Source organism: Struthio camelus, chromosome 8, assembly GCF_040807025.1.
Source record: "Struthio camelus isolate bStrCam1 chromosome 8, bStrCam1.hap1, whole genome shotgun sequence".
NCBI classification, from domain to species: Eukaryota; Metazoa; Chordata; class Aves; order Struthioniformes; family Struthionidae; genus Struthio; species Struthio camelus.
Window position 1 is genome coordinate 12,460,235 of NC_090949.1, and position 23,292 is coordinate 12,483,526.

A 23,292-nucleotide genomic window follows, 5' to 3' on the forward strand; every position below is an offset into this window, starting at 1 on the left:
AATGCTACAGCCGTTATCATGTCTTCTGTGGCTTGTTGAGCCACAGCTTTACAGTGGTCTGGAGGCACAGTTAGGTGGACAGGTCATTTTAATAACCTATTGCTGTTATTTTGCATTCTCACTCATGCCTTGCTTTAAGTGAAAGGCCAACAGACCAGACTTCAGAAGAAAAGACAGAATAGACCTTTTTGTATTGTTGTCACAAAATGAGGTCTTCCTCTTGTATGCTGCTTGTGCACAAAGTGAGGGGAACTAAATTAACAAAAAAAAAAAACCCCTGAGCTGCACCTTGTGGGCAGGATGAAGAAGGTGCGTCTGGAATCGTGGAACCCTGATAACCTCAGCTGTGAAACCACTTGCATGTTGTCTACTTACCAGACTACAGCTTTAAGTTGGGGTGAATTCTTTCTGTGCCCTGTTATCATTCGCATGCCTTGATCCATCAACATCCCTCCTTAAACACACAAGATGAAGACCAAGTGTTTTTTTTTTGTTTTTGCAATACCTTTCTAAAGTGCTTAGTTTTCTAAAGGCTGCTTTATTTGTCCCTTGAAGAGTAAAGAAAAGAACCTGCTCTTCTAAGGAATGTATACTACTCATCAGATTTTTTTTTCCTGATTGTTTTCTTAATGCTAGTTTCTAAATGCAAGGCTTGTAAAAAATAACTAACCTGTAACTTTCTACACAGTAGAGCTGTGTCTGCTATGAAATGTAGTTTATAAATTCAAGTTTTAAGTCTTATTTTGAGACTTAATATCTTCGTGTATCCGCAATAAATTGTTATACTGAGGTGGAAATTCATGTCTTCATTTAACTGTTGAAAGTGATCTGAAACAGCGCTAGTGGCTGTCTGCATGCCATGCAGGCCAAAATCTCATTAAAAATGAAAGCTGAGCGCCCATTGCTGTATTTTGTTCTTTATGGTTTGGTTTTACTAATAGTTGTGTGAGCCTTCTCGGTAAGAACAATTATTTTAATAATTGTAAGAAAATTCTATGTAGATATCAAAGCTTGGATATAGGAAAGAAATGATGAAAAGTAGGTCATCCTTCAGTCTGGCTTTTAGCTACATCTTAAAGATTTTTCTCTGCAGTCATTTGCTGATCCACTTATTCTTAATATCATAATCCTTAAATTTATAATCCTCAGTGACAGCTAATGACTGCTAACATGGGTAGTTTTCCTCATCCAGTGTCAACAGCATCAGTGATGCACTTGGTCGTATGTTTTAAAATGGTCGTCTGTTTCAGAATCTGGTTATTTAAAGTGTATGTAATTTAATTACCAAACAGCAAATATACTGTCTGTGGAAGTCACTGACCTAGAATGTTGCTTCTAAGCTTTCTAGCACGCTAGAAAGCTTGAATGATGTAAAATGACATGAAAGCCGAAGACATAATTGCTCATTGTGAATCTTTTTTCGGTAGCTAACGTTATTCTAAAGATGAAAAGTGACAGTTATATTTTTGGCATCCTTTCCCTGTAGGAAAGGAACATGCAACCTACTTATTTTTGCTGCTGCTAGGCCCGACTCAAAATTATATTCATTAAAAGTGTATTTACTAACATTATGGACTGAATTTTCAAGTGGTCTCTTCCCAAGTACTAATTTAGGGCTCCCATAGTCTAGGTAGCTCATGCAAAATGAGCTGTTAGAGGTTTATCCACAAAATATCACAAGAATTGTTTGGGAGTGTCTAAAATCAAAAATAGTTAGGCCTCCAAAATTCAGAGGCTGCTTCTGAATGTTTGGCCCCACAAGACGGAGATATGCCATCTGGTGACAGTTTTACCTTTTACTCAGCTCCCCTCAGATAGTGCGTGTGTTCCCGTTGCTTGCAAATTTACACTTGTAGCTGAAGGAAATGTTTTATATATAAAAGCTTGGAAAGCAGCTAGTGAGCAACCTTCTTTTAAAAAGAGCCCATTAAAATGTATCAGCTGACAATCTCAAAGAGAACAAAAAGTCTAACAATGCTTTTAAGTACATACTGCAATATTATGTGGTTTTAAGCACATAGGCTCTGTATTCACTTTTAAGATCGACTGCAACATTTTCTCATAATAATGAAGCTATGTAAACTGAAACCAGCTCAGGAACCTACCAGTCTTGCCTGTGTGCAATGCAGAGTTATCCACGTTATTGCCCAACAAGTTAGGAGGGCCTGCTACAGCTGTGACTGTCCTGTTGAAGGAGGATAGTTGCAGCAGTGTGCTATAAGTTCGAGCACAACAGGGTGTTAATGCAGCACTACTGATTTTGGGACCCAAGTCAGAATCTGTTTGCTGACCTGTGACATCTACCAGTTCATTCGTGGAAGACGCCAAAAGAATAATCTATGTGTGCTTATTTAATTTTATTGACTATTAAAAGTACTCAAAATATGGCCTGTTATTTTTAGGCCCCTTATTAATTTGTCTTTCAGTTCAGCAAAAGCTAGTCTTTATTCTCCTGCAAGTAATTTTGTCACCGATATTCTGACACTGTCAGATTAGCTACTTTTATAAACTGAATAAAGGAGGAAAATTTCTTTTTTAGGAAAATATAGCTTGGATACCTCATCTGAGAAGAGAGGAACCAGTGGAGCTAGACATTCCTACTGGTCAAGACCAGCTGCAAAGGTGTGCATGTAGATTCTAGCCAAAAATATCTGTGCAGGTATGCATGTCTTGGACTTGGGTTATTCCTGAGCAACTGCTTCTGACTCAGCAACAGAGGCAGTAGTGCCCTAAAAATCTCAATACAACATCTAAAGCAGAAGTAGTGTTCCCACACAGCTAACAGGCTTTCAGGGAGGAAGGAAGCGGAACTTTTTTTTTTCTTTAAGTATGGAGCGTCTTAGGTGCCTATGTGCACACAACAGAGATTTGTCCCCATTTATAAAGATACTGATGGGATTGGTGGTGTACGGTTTCCTCTGGAGCCTTAGCAAGGGTAGAATATAGTGAGGGAAGGCTATTCCTTATAGAATTTTTATTTTATTTTTACAATTTGACTCCTAACAGTCAGTTTGTGGTATTCACTTTGAACAGACCTGTGGTTTGGTTGTCTTACTCTTGATGCATGTTATCTGATTCCAGAAGGCACTTCCAGGCAGCAGTTTGAAGTCTTTCTATGTGTACCTGCAATGTTGGAAATTTTGCTGCACATAAATCATCTCTTGTAAAGACCAATACAAAACTTAAATCAGTGAAAGGGATTGTAATGACTTCAACAGTACTCGGTTCTGCATCAGAGAAGGGTGCCAGAAGGCATCTTGAATTGAGAAGCTCCTGTGTATTTTAAAGACCCAGGTGATGAGGTTTGGCTTTATTTTTTTGCTCAAATGCACCAAATGAATAACTTCATTATCTGTACACAGAACTAAAAATTGAAGGTGATGTAAAATGCACAATGTGAGGAGAGAGAGGAAACAAGCTGCGATCATTTCAAGTATGTGCACTGGTGCTGTGGGAGCCATTGTCAGGCATAAGTATGCTGTGAGCTCTCTTTGCCACCCACATACCTCCATCTTCATAAAGCTAGAGAGACTGTCATGTGGTAACGAAGGCCAGATTATCATAATGTGGGTGTAAAGTTTCTACCCCAAAATACTCTCCTGCTTGTTGTGTTCTGAAGCTACTTATGTATACCTGCAAAGCAGCAATCTCTACAGACAGAGTAGTTAGGTGTCCAAGTGCTGTGCCTCCAGGGCCACCCACAACTTGTCTGTGGGTAGAAATGCTCTCTCTGTAGGTGGAAACATGTGTTTGAAATTTCGGAGTACATGTCCTCCCCCCCCCCCGGCCCAAGTAACATCTACCTCTGCATTTTTATTTAGTGTAGGATGTGCAGGACCATGTTTCTTTTACATTTGTCTTGTGTGTCGCCAAGTCCTCAGCTTGTATCAGTTGGCATAATTCCACTGAATTCAATAAAATCATGTTGACTAAAACCAGGAGAGAATCTGAATTCAGTGGCAGACCATCATCCACTTGAACTTCTAGAACGATTTCCTGTGACTGGTTTGGGGACACATAAATCTTTATGGACAGTCTTCAAAGTCTTCCTTACTGATATTCTCTAGACCACAGTTGGCTGCTGTCTTTAAAGTATTGCCTTTTTTTTCTGTCTTCTATAGTTATATCTTGAATATTTATTTAAAAACTAGTTCTGTTTATCTCTGCGGCAGTTCATGGCCTTCCTAGTCTGAGGGAGGGAAAGGGCAGCAGACATCAAAATTTCACCTTGTCTGTCAGTGTGGTAACCAGCAGTATATTGATACTGAGACACTAAGACTGGATGGCATTTAAATGTGAATCTATCACCATAAACTCTAGGCTTTTCATGGCTCGTTATTTTGAGGCAAATACCGTAATTAGTACAGGGTGTACTTTATGATAATTAGGAATGTTTTACACATCAGATGGTGATGTTGAATTTTGAGGGCAACCACCTGGACTCGACTCTCTCTAGCTAATATTAATATTTTTGTATTTCTTTTTGTTCAGTGATACAGCATGCCTATGATAGAATATTCTAACTGTTTAACCACTAAATAAGAGAGCCATGCAATCAATTAGCTCAATAGCATGATTTTTAGGATTTTTTTGCTGTTACCCATAGGTCATACTGTAGTTTGTTATACTGTAGTTTCTGCAGTCTAGATATAAAGTGTATGTATATTGTAGTTTATCTTGCGTGTAAAATGAACTATCATAATGTCCAGATAAATGTTACTTTTCAGCTGTCTTGCCTCTTTTCTAGACTTACTCTGAACACTGCTATCCTAAAATCTTGGTATCTGATCCATTTTAGACTCGTCGTCCCTCATGTAATCTGGCTTGTGTGGATTAGCGTTGCTATACCTGAACTCTTCCTTGAATATTTTTTAGTATTAGTTCAGATCCAAACCTAGAGGAGGAGATTATTTTATGATTACAGTGACAATATGAAGGCAATCTCTTAATCAACAGATGTTGATTGAAATATTTTCTATCAGCTTTCTGATAAGAGCCATATTTGAAAGTGGTGCAACTTGAATATTGGTCCTGTTTCCTTCTCAGGCCAACACACTTTACTCTCAAACATAAACCTCATCCTACATATATTTGGGCTAAGGATATTTGTATTTTCAATTCGTGGTTACTAGTTGTTATGAAGTGAACAATCTAAGACTGCAATGAGAAATATTGAGGTTGTAAATACACTTTCAGTGCAGACTGCAGAATGGGTTTTATGAGAAAATGATCTTGCGGTGACATAAACTTGTTATTTCTCATAGAGGAGCAGTTACCCGTTATGCCTATTGTATGAACAAAGAATGAGGCTGCAGTAATGTGAAAGGGTTATACTTCTTTACATAATAATGTGAAATAGTCATACTACTTTACATTTAAAAGATTTCTTATTGGACGGTTGTTAACTTTTATAATTGAATTCTTTAAAAAAAAAAATCCCTTTACTTAAGGTAAGACAGCATCTGCAGTATTGCCTAATTGTAAAAAATGGCAAATGTTTTAAGAGTTCTCTTGTTATGTCTGTGCACCTTGAAAACACCCCTCATTTATGTATGGGATTGAACTGTTCTTTAGCTCATGGAAAAACTTGTGCTCGTTCTTTCCATTGCCCCTCCGTAGTCTTTCCTTTTAATTAAAATAGAAGTGGGGAGGGGGAGGAGAAAATGAAATACAATGGTAAGCGTAAATATTTTTTCACTAAATTGAGACTTCTGCTTATGTTCAAAGTTTATGCCTACTAATACATGCTGCCATGGATTTTAAGTTTCAAAACTGTAGTGAAATGTATGTGTTATTTTTAGGATTAAACCGTATTTTAGTAATTGCTGTATGTTCAATAAATGGCAAGTGCTGCATTTCAGGGGGATGAAATAACCTGTTTCAAACTGGGAAAGATTTTGTGGACATCCATGTATCTATGGAATAATGTTAGATAAATTTAAATGTGTTAATTGTATGATGCCATTACAAATGCTATTTTTGGCTGAAAAGGATCAGTACTTGCCTGTAAAATAAGGAGACATCAGACTATTTTAGCTAGCCTTGGCTGGACTGTTTGGAATGTGGTCTGCGTTTCTTGCATTTGTACTCAAGGAGGATGCAAAGGAAGACTAGAAAAATGAAAAGTTAGACAAAATTATGCAAAGCTTTAAGTAAAAGAAAGGGCAAGATGTACAAATAAACCTGGAGAAAATATGCTATACTTTAGTGGATGTCATCGTATAAATCTTTAAAAAATTGAGTCTGCGCAGTAGTTGTTCTGCAAAGTAACAAAGATGGACATCAAATGCAACCAAAAAAAGGGATGGTCTGCAAGAAGAAAATTGCGGTGTTCGCATGAGGGGAAGAGTCTGGATTACAAGTTTATCCATTTTTTTTTTGCCAGAAAAAACACAATTGGGATGCAAGGTCTAGATACTGCTTCCAGTTTAGACTATTTCTGTATTTAACTCTTACTGAGTATCACTTCATCTGTAAAGCAAGGAATGTTAGTGCTTTTTTTTTTTTTTTCCTCCCCTACTTGGTGGCATGAGACTATGCCAAAAAGCGAGTCTAGTGTTCTTCATACCATGGTTCTGTTTATCACAGACAATTTCTGTCATAGAGATCCTTATGACTTGTAGCTTTAAAGGCAAGGCCAAGCATCTTTCTATACTTCCTAAACAGAAGTTACAGACTTGATGCAGAAACTGTTGGGTTATTTGCTTTGATCTGTCTCATTCCAGAAGTTGAGGAAAAATGCGTGAACATTTATAGGCAACTATAAAAGAGCCCCCAAACCTTATAACAGCTCCTTAGTACTGTCTCTCCTGTTCTCAAGCATGATATTGTGGCTACTGCCTAGGGAAGAACAGCTGTGCTCTCACGTATGGCAAGTGTTTTGCTTTTCCCCCTCCTCCATTGCTGTAAAACTAGTGCTCTTATTATGTCAAGGTCCATTGCATTCACTGCAACTTTGATATGCTTGACCTAAAGATATGGCTGTGAGTTATTTGTAGTGACACTGAGGAGCAATTTTCTGGAATGTCTTTCTGGCCCATGGATGCTGGATATCAGTACATATGTATACTATTAACAAGAAACATGAAAATGATTGTGAAACCTCTCCAGTATTTCACAGCTATGATTATGGGGATCATACTGTGGCCTTATAGTGCAAGGAAGGGCATGTGCAAGCCAGTGCCCATTGTGGTGTGTGGAGTAATGGTAACTTGTTTTGCAAATGAACATTCTGTCTGGAGCAGCAGACTTCTAGGTATTATGTTGTATGAAAAGCGCGAAGCAGATGGTATTTCTCTATCTTGCTATGAAAAGATGATGTCACTAAAAGATTACTAATACAACTTACACTTGGCATCATTAAAATTTCAGAGACCATTTCAGCTGAGAGCCTATTCTTTAGGAATGCATAAAAACCTCCAGTCGAGGTGAAAATACTTGTTTTACCTTTGTAATGGGTGTAGACTGATCCTCTGTGCCCAGGTCGATGCTGATTGAGGTTTCTGTACCCTTCTCTACTAGGGTGTGAATTGTTACTATTTATTTTTTTTTAGTGAGTGTAGGAAACAAAATCAAGATAGAAGCCTTTTAATAAGGCAAACAGTTGTGTATTTTGAGAAGTATTATCTTAGGAAAGGATATAACAAACTTTTTTTTTTTTTTGTTTAAATCCCTCCCCTCTTCCTGTCTGTCTTTCTCCTTCCCCTGCACTGGAATTGGTCTATACTAATTCTCATCATTCAGCTTTTCTCAGTTACAGCTTAAATGGTTTCTGTTGTTCCCCCTGCGCCTGAAGGTGATTTCATGCCGAGATGCTGGTTCTTTCCTGTGTTGTCAAATTCCAGAATCTTCTATTTTGATAAACCTCTTGTCTGTTATAAATGAATAACACATCTATAACTAGCATTAACAAATGCATTGCAGAAACAGAATTTGATCTGTTTTAGCTTGCCATATCTAATCTTGATGAATACTGTTGTCAGAACATCCTCACTAAAACTTAATTTGAAAGTTACTCCTTCTACAGAGAACATAAAACTTTGAGTCCTGCTTTCTATATGATCTTTATCTATTTGCAATATGCAGTTCAGTAGTAATCTAAGTTCCCATTTCTGTAGAAATGACTAAACTTAAAGGTACAGGCTTATCTCTAAACAGTGTTGCTGATAATTCATCCATCCATAGTGTCCTTCCTCTCGATACTTAACTCTGCCCCCTCTGACAGCAGTACAAGCAGTACTCTGCCCCCCCTGCAAGCAGTAGAACCTTGTGGGCTCTTTTCTAGTGAGTTTTGGAATTAAAAAAAAAAACAAAAACAAAAACTTCCCAACTGTGAATTTTAATGTCTAAACGTTTCCAGGATTAATTCAATTTCTTGTTAGCGTGGTTATCTCTTTGAGGAACTCATTTTCTACCCTTCCCCCCCCAAAATCAGTCTTGCATGGTATTCAGGAGAGAGCTCTGTCATGACTAAAATATATTTTTAATCATTTGATTTTTCTGTTAATACAAAGTTGAAGAAGAAACAAATATGGATGTATCTTCCTGTGACAGACTTGATGCTTGTATCCCTATTTAGTTGCTACATGGACAGAACATGGATAAAACAAGGAAGTACAGTAAGAGACCCATTGCATAATTGAGAAGTGTTGAATGTCTTTTGCAAATAATCAGACTAAACTATAATAGATCTCCCTATTATGAGGCGAAACAATAGGAATGACATGTGATTACCTAACTTGGATGTAGTGCCTACTCCTGAATGTTTGACTTACAACCAAGTCTAAAGGCTGAACTTACCTTGGAGAACTGCATGACGTTAGAAATTTAGAATCACCCCTGTATGTGTCTGTGATGAGGTCATAAGGAAATAAGGACAGAGTAGTGTACTCTAAATTTTTATTTTCATATTACTATCAAAAATTCTGAGAATGTGGCATAGGTACCCGAAGTTTACAGTAAGTTTTACAGTTTAACTACTGTTCAATTACTGTTATTATCGGATAGATAGCTCTTTAGTCCTGGTTTATCTCAGAACACAAAGAAGAGTCAAGTCTCAAAAGGTTTGTTTAATAGTGTTTATTACATGCTTTAAAAAAAAAAGCCTCATGTGAAACTAATCCTTTACTTGATGTAATATTTTATCCATATCTTTGAATTCTGGATCCCATTTGTGCTTCTGTCTTAACAAGTGCAGCAAAGGTTTTCTTGTGTACTTGGTTGTAATGCTTAAGATGAGGCTTAAATTTCTTTCCTTCCTATGCTCAGAGTCCTTAGGAGTGTGCCTACAGAAACAGTTCCCCATACTAGCAATCACTTCCATGTATATACTGAACACAAATTCTTATGGCTTGAATGAGTCAGAACTCTGGGGAGTACGTTGTTCTAGAAAGAGGCAGTGATTTTTCCCTGCCCCCCGCCCCCCACCCCAGTTAGCTGACTTAAGCACACTTAAAAACAACAAGCAAAAAAGTGAAAATCCTTGACTACTTTTTGACCAGAAAATATTAGGATATAAGAATCTGCTTCTTGCTACTGCTTTCAGAGATGATGTTCCTCTTAACAGCAACTGTAAAATGTGGGGCCACAGTTGCATTCATTGTTCAGTGAGCTTGTCCACATAGTTAAACCCACCGACAGCAATGAATGTTGATTGTGACCTTTTTTGTAAAGCTTGGCAGGGTGGAGGAGAAACCTCATGTGCTGGTTAGGTTGCTTTCTTCAGTGTTAAGGCCTGAAAGCATGAAGTAAGGAGGAGGATGGTTAGCTGGAGGGTACAATCAACGGTCGATGGTTTTCACTTTAATTCCAAACTCACCGACAGCGTTGAATGTTCACTGAAGCAACCACTACAACAGAACTCCATTGACTTGACAGCATCCTTAAATGTCTGAAAGGAGGGGGGGAAAATCAAAATTGACACAGTGATTTTAATTGTATAGATGATGCAATTTCAGTCATTGTTCTCTTACCAACTCCCTTCTCTGCCCATCCTGTTTCGATCTTCAGGCAAGGAGCTGGCAGTTTTCCAAGCTTCTCTCTGAAAAGAAAAGGTATTTCACTTATTCAGGTTTTAATTATATGTTGGGCATCCCGGCAGAAATGGATTAATGTGCTCAGTTCTGATGTAACAGATGGAACAGAACTTTATAGCAAATCAAAATACAAAATCACATATTTTAACAGAGCTGGCTAAGAATTTTAGAAATTGGTGTTGCCAATTATAGATTGCCCAACTGAGTAAAATCTCCCTTGCTGACATGGTTCAATTGGATTTAAACTTGTTTAGGATTGATGAAAAACTACATTTCCTCTTAAGGCTTAATTTCTTAGTAAACTTGTTAGAGAGACAGAAGACCTTTATTGTCTTACAAATTGTCACACATGCAAGACCTATTATGATAGTTTTCAGAAGGGAGAAGATGAATTCATGTCAAAGTTTGACCTAGTTTCTTTTCATGTATTTTTTTTTGAAGTGGCAGCATGCTGTTTATATCAAGAAATTGATCAACACAGAATAAAGTGCTTATTCTAAAAAAAAAAAGCAAAAAAAAAACCCCCAAAACCCCAAAACTTCCACAATAGCATAACACATTTCCAATTTTCTGAACTTTCCAATTATTTGCCCTTTCTTAAAAGGAGGAGGGGAGAATAGATGTAGTGCTGTAATTTTCATGTTATAGAGAAGATATCCCTTCTTGGGGGGAAGAGTTTTAGAGGACAGATTAGGGAGTGAACATGGTAACCTAGGAATCTTACCTTCCTTACTATTTGTAACTGTGAGCCAACTTCTCGCAGATCAGTCTCTTGAAGGCAGTTGGTCTGAATGCTTTTCCTGAGAACCGCGCATAGCTCGCTGCAGTGAAACTGACTGATTCATTGGCTTCTGTGATTGTTCTTTACTAAATATTTTACCAAAGAACAAGGTAGTTTTATACTCTTATTTTTTCATTAATGTATGATTATTTTAAGACTCTTTATAAATGCTCTTTCTTAAAGAGCATAAAGGCAGCCATCACCAAAAGACTGCAAGTCATAAGTGTGCTGCCTGCATAAATTATGTAAAGAAATGCCATGACAAGCACTTTCACCTAGCTGTTTCTTTCAAACTAATTGCTCTGCATGTACAGGCTTTTATTACTTTTTATCATTTAACTCAACTGTATTTTCTGTCAAATGAATCTAAAGGACAGCAAGTTATCAATATATCCTACTGGAGAACTAGACATGGATAAACCACATCTCTCCTTTATAGCGGATCAGACCTATTTTGTTTAGGAATGCCACTGTGATTATGAATGTATCAGACTTCAAAGCAATGTGGTGAACTCCTTTTTGCTGACACAGCAGCACGGGTTATCTGCTGCCGATGGATGCTTCAGCTCTGAAGCTGGATTTTCCATTTGTTTGTACTGGCTTTATCAAAGTAGCTCCATGGATGTTAGGGAAGCAGTTCTGGTTTACACCAGCATGAGCGATGAGAGAATAAAGCTCTTCAGCTCAATGATCTTTTGTATTTATCTGCATGCGTTCAACGTTGTTCTAGCCAAATGAATACACTTTACGGGTTAAGGTCATTCATGTTTACCATCCTCCCTGTTACAAGCTTGCTTTCTGTACAACATTTTTTTTTTTTAAAGTATTTATTCCTATGCTTATTCCCTGCTTCCCTCTGTCACTTTATATTTCAATATAGGGTTTTGCCTGCCTGATACCTGGCAGTTAGGATGGGTGTAGGGAAGGAGAGGAGCTATGTAGATGCTACGGCTGGGTGAAATGTGTTAAAAGTGATTATTTTTAATGTTTACTGTTATATCCCCCTCCCTTCACCCCTAGTGGAAAAACCTCAGTATATCTTGGTTACCTAGCCTGTACTGAAGGGGGTTGAAACTTGTTCAAAGTACAAAAAAAGTAATTCTCCGTTACAGCCATGATGCTTGGTGCGTGCAGGTTATGCAGGGTAAAAATGCTTTCATCTTCTGTCTTTTCTGTCTTTGTCTTTTTTTTTCCTTTCTTTTTTTTTTTTTTTTTAGAAGGTTAGTAGGTCATAAATAAACCAGAGCATTTCCCTTGCTATGAGCAATAGGGTCATGGTGTACATGAAATATCGCTTAAAAAAAAATCCAGGAACCTAACACGAATTGACAGAGGTACATGAGGAAGTAGTTCATTGTGTCGTTGTAAAGGCTGTAGGGATTTGGACTGTTGGAATTGCCTATTTTAGGAATAGATAAGATATCTTGTCTGATGACCTGTACCTAATTTAAGTGACTGCCTTTGCCAGCCCTTCCAGAGGGCAACTGTGTGAAATAGAGCATCTCGTCTTCAGTCCTTTTCCTCTTCTTGATGGTCTGACCTAAATTGAAGATACGGATGTTGTTCTGCACAAACAAACGACTACCTCAATATTATGCGAGCTGCATCTTTAGTTCTAATTAGCTAGCTCTTGCATTTTGATTTTTATATATCAAATCAAAAGGGAAATGTTCAGCTTCATTATACTGGTTAATCCTGGCAACTAGATTTTGTCATGCGGTGTATTCATGTTTAACAGCTGCTGTATGCAAAACAATAATAAAAGCTCCCTTTCCCTACTTACAAATGGTGGCTGGAGCCATAAGGCACTACTCTGTCCTGCTTATTGCCCTACCTCTTCCTTCCTTCCTTTCTCCCTTCCCCCCACAAATGTTTACTGAAATATAGATCACAGATGTCACACAGGTCTCGCTTTGCTGGTTAAGTCAAGTGTGTGTGTGCACGCGTGTGTGTTAAACAATCTTGCTACTTCTCCAGTAGTGAGAGCTTTTGGGAACAAATATTTTATGTGAATAAATAGATCTCAGGCTGGGGTTTCTTACTAGTTGTAAACTTTAGATAATTTCCCTAATAATGCATTAAAAAACAACCTATATACATTGTACACTGATTAAAATAGTATGTTAACCTACTTCTGTGGTAGATACTCTGCATGGCTTACATCATCTTTTTCCTTTACTGGGATTGAGTTTTTCCTGGGAGGTGCAGTAAAAGTTTTGCAGGCAAATATTCATTTGTCTAAAAGAGACAACAGAGCAAAAGTATTAATACTCATATTGCAAAGTTATCTTGTGGGTACAGTTGTAGGTTACTTCCATTAATTCCATCTCCCACTTGCCCTCTCCTAGTCTGTCAGCAGGCTTCCAGTTGTATGCCTGGGGACAGGAAGAAATGCAATGCAGTTGGATGTATTTTTAATTTTGTCACAAAAGTGAATTCCAGTGGCAGTGTCTAAAAATGGCACTAAAACACTTGATCAGATTCTCAACTAGTGTAAACTGACACAGCTCTATTGACGTCAGTGGAATCTGCATTTACACCAGCTGGCACGTGGAGATTCATCTGGAAAAAGAAGTGAAGTAGAATGATCAGTCTTTTTTTAAGTACCTTTTCTGTTTTTCATCTTTTTGACTAAAGTATTCTCAAATGCCAAATCTTCATATATGTGCAATAAATTAACAGCAATAATAAATCTCATTATACACTGACATTGTGATGTGCTTCCACTAAAAGGAATTAAATCCAGCTGTCTCTTATTAGAGCTTCAATTTATTTTTGCATGTCTTTGAGTTATATGCTGAAAGTAAAATTTCCATGTAGCCATGAAGAGGAAGGCCTTTCTCTGACAGAATGAAAAGTGTTAATTTCTGCAGTGGTGGTAGAAATTGCAAGAACAGAATCCTGTTCTTTCAGGATTACCTGCACCGTAATCCGAGACTCACTGTATTCTACAAACACTGATTATAGTTGTTTGTGCAGTGCATTAAAGTGTACAATTGGCTCCTATTTACTAATGCAGTAATTTTAAGGCCAATGTTTCCTGAGAAATCAACTAGACAATCGCATTTTCATCTTGCCTTCAACCTGTGGAAACATGGTAACATCTCTTTAACCCTTTGCTGGAAAAGATATATTAGGGAACATGTCACCATTTACTGGAGTACAGCCATCTTTGGAGAAGAGCAGCAGCTGTGTAACATCTTGAAGTGCTAGTGCATGCCAGCCTCACACAGGAGGGAAAATTGTGATTGCCTTGTTTAAATTCTGCTTTCTACAGGGTTACTTTTTTTTTTTTTTTTTTTTTTACGTTGTGATATGAAGAAGTCTAAAGTTATGCAGAATTATTCTCATTATTGCCAATGAAATAAGAGTGGGAAATATCTTGGCATACCAGAAAACCATTTCAAAGAAATAACCACAAGATCATTTTTAAACCAAATAAAAACTTGGGTGACATACAGGCACATTACAATCTGCCATTTGTTGAGTCCTCTCAAAGTTCTACCTGCCCAAAAACGAACACATCTCCAAATGTGCTAAGTTCATGTGTCTGTAGCCTTTGACAAAATTTTTGAGCAAGTCTGCTGTCAAAAAAATGACTGTGCTTTTGAAACTAGACCCGTCAGATAATATTACATGTCTGTAAAACAGTCAAAGAGAAGGGATGCTGATTAGCTGAGCTAATTTAGAAGCAGTGCAAATGTGAGGAGTAGTGACGATATCAACTCAATCAAGTACTTGATTGCACCTCCAGAAATACTTTCAAACTCTGCAATTAAATTATACTTTGCCCATTAGAATTTTACCTGGCTAGTGATTTGTTAAATTTTGATACTAAAGCACTTCCAAAATAAAACTTAATGGATGCTTAATGGAAACCTGGATGCTACCTATCCGAGGTAGTATTGGCTTTTTGCTTACTGTGTTAAACTTACTGTACCTCATTCAATATAATTTATTACTTTTATTTAACAAATCACAGTTGCATTCATTTTTTTCTAAGTAGACTTTTATATTTTAGCTGTTGTGCTTGGCTGTGCAATTTATGTGAGTACTACTTCATGCTGTTAGTCCTGCTTGAAATTGTAAGAGCTTTTCCAGCATAAAGGGTTGTAGCACTGGACCTGTAAGTTTTTGTGTGTGTGGTGGTTTTTTTTTTTATTATTATTTAAAGACAAGAAATTGGTGAATAAATTCTAATACTGCCTTTAGTTTCCCAGCCTTTTTGAACTACAATTCTCCACTTTCTGTTACTGGAACACATTACTATTTATGGAAGATATGCACGTATTTCAGTGTCCATAAATCATATGCAAACATCTGTTCTTTAAATCAGTAGATGGAGTACGGTAACTGCTTTTTACATTAATATCCATGAAACAATGCTCACCTACTGACATTATGCTTAGAGTTTAATATTTTAGCAAACATTTCAGTAATCTAACTTTCCAGGCAATGGAAGTCAAAATAGTAGAAATTGCAAACAGTCTGGCATAGAGTTCTGTGACCTGTACTCAAAAAATGTCAATTGGACATTCGACAGTGGTCGAGGTGAATATTAGGAGCAACATGACTGACTTGACTAAAGTACACTAGGTTCTGTTGTTAACTTTCTGTAGTCATTACTCCCTTTGAAGATAACTTCTTACCCTCCCTCCTCCTCTTGTGGTTAGCCTTAAACAGGCACCCTTTCCTTATTGGATGAACCTGGATCATGTGTGGAGATCTGCATTTTTGTCTTAGTGCTACCCTGTGTTTCCCATGTGATCGTGTGGATTCTAAGGCCAGTAACTCAAACATATTCTTCAAGATGCAATTTGTTTAGCTTTTATTTCAAGCTTGTATTTGGTCGTCCTAGGTACCAAGACTGGTTTTCTTTCAATATCTGCACCTTTGTCTTATTTTTCGAATAAGATTTGTAAGGCTAAATGTTTATTTCATGGAAAGGGAGACTTAGTATTTTGAGGCTGGACTATAAATGTTAGCAAACCATTTTGATAGGATGAAAGTCAGCATAAAAATGGAAAGAAAAATATTCTATATGGCTAAGAGGTATTAGTCTGAATTCTACTGTAACCAAGTCTTAGACAATAGCTTGCAGTTCTTTAGCTGCAAAAAAGGGGATGATTTGTCTTGACTCGCCTTGGTCCTTGGTGCCTACTAATCTCCTTGGTTTAAAATAAATTAAAACTGTTTCAGAATAAATGAATATGGATCTCCATCTTATCTGGGACCTGTAGATTATTTCCATATAGTTTGTATGTTGTTTCATGCTTTGAGACCCAATGGCAGCAGTGTTGTGAATACAGTGATTGTCTTTTATATGACAACAGTGGTTGTCATATAACATGGCATTAACAGTGGTTGTCTCTTATATTCTTCACAGTTACTATATACATGAAAATTCAGAAGAACATGCTTGGGGCTTTTAAAATACTTCATTTTATTTTGGCCTTTACTTTCTTCCTAAAAGTTGCCCAATACAGGAAAAAATTCTGCTGGAGCACAAACTGAACTTAGTGTTCTCTATGTGCTTATATCTCACAGTCATAGCATAGTGCAGTAACAACTTGCTTTAATATCCCATTTCCTTCTTTCTGAGACACCATAGGAATGGACTGCAGGAATTGCCAAATTCAAATAATTATGGTCTTGCCACACAAAGTTACTTTTGATCAATGGCAAGTCATTTAACCCTAAAGTTTAGTGGTTAATACTTACAGCCTCGTAAAAGTGTAGTAATGGCTGATATCTCAGATAGTGCTTTGAGCATGTGAAGTGCTATATAAACAATATAGGGCTATTGCACACAAGTCAAGCTATTAGCATCTAAGGCACACTGCCCCAGGTCTTCAAATGGGAGGCATGTTTTCACTGGAAAAGAGGTGCTTCTTGAGTTCTGTGTCTCTGTTTCCAGGTTAAGCATCAAGAACTTGTATCTACATGCTATCTAGGAAGATTTGGGGAGGAAGGGGGGAGCATTTTAAATGCCGTTTGTTACGCAGTGTTGTATACCAACTAAAGGCAGACTACGTTCAGTTAGAATTGTTTTTTTTTTTTTTTTGAAGATGTAAGGAGGTAAATTGCTGTCTGATCACGTTATCTCCTTTGTAAATGCATTTTGGTGTTCCTGCATTTTCTTTCCTCTGTGAAAGTTCTGCATGCAAACCTATCATGCATGCAAATCTATCACAGTCGCTAACAAATACTTTGTAATTTTCATGTGTAGTTTCTCATAGATGAGAGATTGTGCTGCTTTATTCCTAAAAATATCACTATTATTTTACAGAAGTTGCACAAATGTAATTTGAAAATACACTGAGCATTTCAAGGCTGTCTGTGTAAATGTTGGCTGAAATCTTCTTAAGTATTAGTATTATTAGTTTAAGTTAAGAAAGTGGTAGGGGGCACTCGTTAAACAGCAAATGGTAGCACCTATCTAGTAGAGCTGAAAGTACTGCTCAACTGAGAAATAAGTTTTCATAGGGACTGGTGGAATTGCCTAATTTGCCTCATTCTTACTAACCATCACACTCTGCATGCTCTGATAAATAAAGCCTGTTGCTTAGGATTCACAAGACATGCCCATCTTGCAATCGGTATAGCATGCAGTCTGGGGCAGTCAAAAGATTCACGACTGCCTTCAAGGAGAAGATGCAATTCCCTGAATTCCCTTTTATGCCTGCTACTGTTCCAGTTTAAAAACAAAATTGTCTTTGGCCCAGAGCTGGCAAAACATTCATTTTGCCTTCTGAAAGTGTAATTCTTATTTTCAATAATAGAGACCATTTAAAAAAAACAAGTGTTTTTTTTTTCTTATTAGTGTCTACTGCTAAGCCTTTAGGCATATTAAATGATGTAAACGGAAGTTTTGGATTTTTGTTATTGCTATCTGGGAACAACTACTCAGAACAAATACACTATTGACCCAACCCTCTAAAGCTTTGAACACTGCATAAACTGAGACTTTGAAGGATTGGATACACAATTTAAGTGTTTAGCATAGCAAAAACCATTCCAGTACAAAGTTACTTGCACTGGATCCAGTGACTTACAGCACAGGCTAAGCAAAATTCCATGTGTTCATAGAGCAAATGCCTAGTTCATTTACTGCTTATGTTTAGAACAAAACAAAAAATCCCCCTCAAAAACCACATGCACAAAAACACACTTATTTTCTCCCCTAGCAAGGGTTTTTGTAAGTAGTATGTATTTATCTAAAAAATAGCTCACAACAAAAAGATAGGGGATTGCAGACAATGTTATAAAAGCCTTATCTTTATTGTTGAAAATAGATGCACCCTTAATGTTTTTAATCTGTCTCTACTCTCTTGGCTGCCCTAACATCCTCCTCCTTGTCCCTGTTGAGCTTAGTTGCCCTTTGAAAAGCACTTTGTGCTCCAGTGACCACTTTAAACTCTGTTGATAAAATTAAACTGGACTCCTAATTTATTTTTCCAGTAGAAAGTGCAAGTTGAAAGTGGTCACTGGCCCACAAACTTGTGGTGAGAGCAAAGATGATTTTAAGCGAGGTTTAGTCTCCTTTTTTGTCCTTCTCAGTCCCTTTCTTTTGTCAATTTATTATATTCCCTTTGCTTTCTCCTCTCTCCAGAGTCTCAGGAAATTGCAGTTCGGTTCCTACATCCCTTCTTCCAGTTTCTCTCTCAATCATACATTGGCTTAAATTTGTATTTAGCTGTTTCTCCAGCCCAGCAGCAGTGAGACTTCTCTTTTTTTGCAGCCACCTCCTGCAGTAAGGAAGGGTAGGTCAGAATATACAGCAATGTCTGGGACAGCAATTGAAACTGGTTTAAGAATCCAGATCCTCTTTCTTAAAACCATGGGAGATGGACTAAAAGTTTTACAAAGAAGTAAATGGGATGAGGGAGAGGATATGTAACCACTGAAGGTGGGTTTTATTAAACTGTTCCCCTTGTTTCGCATATGCTTGTGTGTGTTTCAAAAATATGCTGAACATACGCAGACTGTTTAATATGATGGAAGAAAGGGAAATATCTCTTCCCTTTGGCGATATAAGGACCAGATATTGTGCATCTGAAACATCTAAAGAGCTCAGCAAAATCAAAATTTATTTCTAGACAATTGGGTTTTACCCTTCTGCAGTAAGTAACCAGTGTGTATAAACTGCTCTCCTGTAATGAATGAACCCTTTTTAGAATGAGTGCATGGCATTTTTTGCGATCGGCACCTTTACAAAAGTTTCTGGTTGGGAGATCAGCTATAACTATCTTGGTAACCCTTCTTAAACATGGAATCATAACCTAAAAATTGATAGGGCATTGATGGGCTCTTCTGAGAAGTTTTGTTTCTGCATCAAGACCTCTGAATTTCTGTAAACCTTTCTTTCTTAAGATACCTACCAATTTTATTGCTGATGGTAATTGGGGAATTTGTGGTTCACAGATTCAGAATCCTGTGCTGCTTAAAGTGTTTGGGGGGAGGGGGTGTGTGTGGTTTGTTTGTTTGTTTGTTTTTTCCTTCTTTAAAGAAATTGGGATGAGATTCCCTTCAGTGGGAGGGCTGCACTGCTTAAGACCTGTATAAACTCTATACTGCTGAACACCTAATGCAAGGACATTATGTTGGCTTTTAGCAGATAAGGTGAATTTCATTCTTAGTGAGGATGGCCCAGTTAAAAAGCTGTAGCTGAAAGTGCTAGGTTAAAAGCACAAATCAGCTAGGTACATAAATATTACATGGCTACATCTTTAATGGGTTCCTGTCGTAGACCTGCTTTGTTTAAAGATTTCCATAACCCTGCTGATTTATTGCGTCTTTTCTAGGAGTATGCTGTTAGCAGGAAACTCAGTTGAAGCACTTTCAATCATGTTGGAGGATCATTATACTTTCACTTGAATAACTAATTAGTTGCAAGAAATTAACCACTGCTGTTTAGCACAAAAACACTTCCAAGAAGGCTTTCATTTTTGTTGTGGAAAATGACCTCAGGCGCTTGAGGAGGGGGCAGAAAGGAGAAATAATGATCCTGCTGTCTTTTAATATAACTTTTGTTTTCAGTTTAAACTGATAACTAGCAGGCAGCAAAGCTGTCTGAATAGGGCACTGCACTTGGGCTCAGGATAAATACATTTTAATCTCGCCTGTCCCATGGATCTGATGGCTGACCTCATTCTTTTGGCTGAAACTGGTTTAAGATTCCAAATTCTGTCCCTTAAGGCTGTAGGAGACAGGGTATGAGACTGACAAAGAAATAAAGTAGTGAATGGGTTGGAGGGAGGGATATAACCAAAGAAAAGATGAAACCAGTCTGTTCATGTCTCTGGGTTTTATTTTTCCTGTTGTGAAGCGTGGATCATGCTTAGCTGAAAACAGGGGGACTAGTCTGAGTATATCTCATGAAAGTTTGGTATTGCTGTCATGCTGTTAGCAGCACAACTAATGTAATGTAAGACAGAGTGAAGTAAGGGAGAAGAATGAAGAAGAGCCAAAACATTTAGCAGTTTCTCCAGCTTCTAGTGCAAAGATTGCAGGGAAATTGAGGACAAATGGCTTCTGAGATCCAGACTCTTCTCTAATATATAAAAACAACTTGACAAGGCAGAGTGTGGAATCCTAGTAACTGGCTTCTTTGGAGCTGCAATTGCATCCCAACTATTTGAGAAATATATATATTTTCTTAATTATAGTAAAAAAAAATTGTAGCCAAAGTATATTTTAATTCTTATCTTTCAATTTTCTCCCCCCTGTCTTTCAGAGGAAGTGAATTCTTCAAATGTTTGGAGAGAAAGGGAGAGAGGTATCACGCAGTAATGTAAAGGCAAAGAGGTTGGGAAGTTTATTGGTATTTCTCACTCTCCCCTTCCTTCTGGCTACCCCCACTTGCAAGGTTAGAAAGTTCAATCTTCAATACGTGTATATCAGCTGTAGTGACACAGAAATGCTGGGAATTTTTCAGCATAAGAAGAACGGGCTTCTGTAGTCATGATAAACTCCTGCTGAATATCAAAAATAAGGGGCTGGAGCCAAAGGGCTTTAATGCACACAGTAGCCCGTTCCTTTAATATGTTTATCACTTCCCTTCCTTGTCCTTTGCCTTCCTTCCAGCACTCACTCCAAAGCACCTATTTTGGGGAGTCTGCCTGAAGGTTAGGATCACAATGCCATTGAGGTCTTTATGATTATATTGGAATAGCTGCATATTTCAAGTGCCTTCCCAAAATATTGACATACATCTAGTACTTGCTCTTTTTTAATAGATTTTGCGAAGTTGCAACTTATCACATGGGAATACAGTAGAGAAGGTGGTTACGGCTAACTTTGTGTGGGGAAGTTTGATGCATGTGTATGTGTCAGGAAATCTGTCTTAATGTGGAAGAAAACAGCAGAGCTGCTTTCTAGACAGAGGACGCTAGCAATGCCATAATATCTTCATTCAAACGAATGACAGCATTTTTCTTGAGGAGCTATGGAACAAACAATTTCAGACCGGGCACGCTGCCACTGAAACAGATTGGCACAAACGCAGGCAGCCAAGAGGTTGTGTGCGCGCATGTGTGTGCGCTTGCACGTGCTAAGCACTCTATTTGAGGAGGATGTCTGTACACAGGAGCTTATCGGGGGGAAAAAGAAGGGGGAAAGGGGCTAGTGCAAGGCTTTTCAAACTGTGTATTATCCTGAAACTGCATGCAAAGAAAGTTTTAAAAGGAAAAAGGGATTTTAAAAGATCCGGCTCCCTTGATGCTCAGTGGAATTTCTGCTAAAATTCTAGGCCTTTTTTTGTGCTTCACTGGAAAGTGCACTAGGAGTGCAAGAATTATTGCACAGAAATTTGTTAAATTCTGTGCAATGTATCTTTCAAGTAACAGACATTATACAGTAGTCTAATGTAGGATTCTTTTAGTTCTAGTACCTGTGGCTTGTTTCCACTATGTGGACATGCCTTGCAGTAATTAACAATCGAATAACATACTAACATATTCAATATGTTATCATTAACAAACATCCAAGTTATAGGCTGTTGACAGATGCCTCAGCTTCCCTTTTGCCTTATGAGGATGTTCTGATTTGCTTCCAGCACCTCATTTAGTTTCAGCTGCTCCTTCACTTTGATGTGTGACTGCCCAATGAGCTTAATGTGTCTTCAAATTGCAGGTACTGCATATAAGAGTAGTTTCAAACTCCAGTTTGGACTTCTGCCTGTGGTTCAAATTAGATTTGCTGATGAAATGAGTGCCTAATCAGATCTAAATCTTGAAGTTCTTTCCTACTCTAATTCATGTCAGACTCAAGTTACGGACTTGCTAATGTTCAAAAGAGGTGGAGAATGCGTAGTCTAAAAAACTAAGTATCTAAGGAGAAGAGAATGCAAGATTGCTTTGTTAAAAAGAAATGTTTTGAAATACAATTAAAACAAATAGGTAACTATGTTTGCCTTACATTCAAACTTCAGTAATTGGATGAAAATCACAAAACGTGGATCATTTGTTTAGATAGTATTGTGCAACTTTCATGAATGAGTCAATAGCAGAGCAAACCCTAGACCTCTTTACTGAGAAAATGCATTTATATGGGCTTAGCATGCTGAACCAAGATATTGATGAGGGACAGGCAGAGAAATATGACCTTAAATGGATCACAGGAAAAAGCATGTGATTATGTTCTATCCTTTCCTTTAGGAAAACTCATTCATATTAGTTGCGTGTAAACATAGCTAACTTTCTATTTCATTAGCTGTGCGTGCATGCATGCAGTGGAAGAGACCAAGTAAACGAGAAGGTGGGTTAGTCGCACATCTGAGAATCTGCCCTGTGCTCGGGCCTGTGCTGTGTAGATCAAATGTGAAAGGATTAGCTATAAAAGTGTGTTCCAGACATTTGATTACTTCAGAAGAATGGAAAAAGGTTCACTGCAAATTGAAAGAGGCTCTGAATGGGAGAAAGAATGGTTGCTTGTCTGGTATGTGAGTCTGATCTGAATCTTGTCCTCTTTCTCCACCCTCTGCTGAGGACATTGAACCATTTGTCTTCCTTCCCGGTCTCTGCAAGCTGTAAGTCTATAAAAATGATTTTATGTGTATGAGCAAATATATTTGCTCATACGCTTTAGCATGTGCAAGTGTTCCAAGCTTTTATGTCCTACTGATTGATTTCAGTTTCGCATTCAGCAACAAAACTTGGCTGTTTTTTTTTTTTTTTTCCCAAATGATAACTGATTTGCACGCACACTTGGTGGTAGTGAGTTGGTGTTTCTGTAGTTCAAAACTCCTTGTAAGTGTAATGAATGTATTCACTGTCTTTATAATTGCAAAGACTTGCTGGAGTATTAAATCTCTGAATAAATTTTTTTACGTACTGGAAATAGGGGTAGTTTTACTGGTCAAAAATAGGAACAAAATCTGTGCTTTGTAGCATATGCTTTGCCTCATGAAAAATAAGGGAAGAACTAGTAGCCCTTCTTGGATTATGCCTTCTGCGTATCTAAAATGTTTGATAAACA

The 23,292-nt window shown here is 37.6% G+C and overlaps 2 long non-coding RNA genes across 7 annotated transcripts in view; both read right to left on the reverse strand.

The window, feature by feature from the left end:
- Positions 1 to 264: 264 nt before the first annotated feature.
- On the reverse strand, positions 265 to 6,078 carry LOC138067993 (uncharacterized). The gene is made up of 3 exons (XR_011142478.1): positions 6,005 to 6,078; positions 3,036 to 3,123; positions 265 to 454 (listed from the first exon to the last, which is right to left on the reverse strand). It is a non-coding gene; the product is annotated as an uncharacterized lncRNA (long non-coding RNA).
- A 2,985-nt stretch (positions 6,079 to 9,063) lies between these two features.
- The window catches only part of LOC104140803 (uncharacterized), a 65,960-nt gene continuing 51,731 nt past the window's right edge, over positions 9,064 to 23,292 (reverse strand). Inside the window, exons 3-9 of one of the 6 annotated variants that reach the window (XR_011142477.1) lie at positions 13,319 to 13,377; positions 12,948 to 13,053; positions 12,258 to 12,355; positions 10,759 to 10,901; positions 9,972 to 10,039; positions 9,818 to 9,889; positions 9,064 to 9,733 (exon numbers count right to left, since the gene is read on the reverse strand). This is a non-coding gene — a long non-coding RNA (uncharacterized lncRNA). Of the gene's footprint in view, positions 9,734 to 9,817; positions 9,890 to 9,971; positions 10,040 to 10,758; positions 12,356 to 12,947; positions 13,054 to 13,318; positions 13,378 to 23,292 lie in introns of all 6 variants that reach the window. The other 5 variants (XR_011142475.1, XR_693391.2, XR_011142474.1 and 2 more) reach the window with 5 other exon arrangements.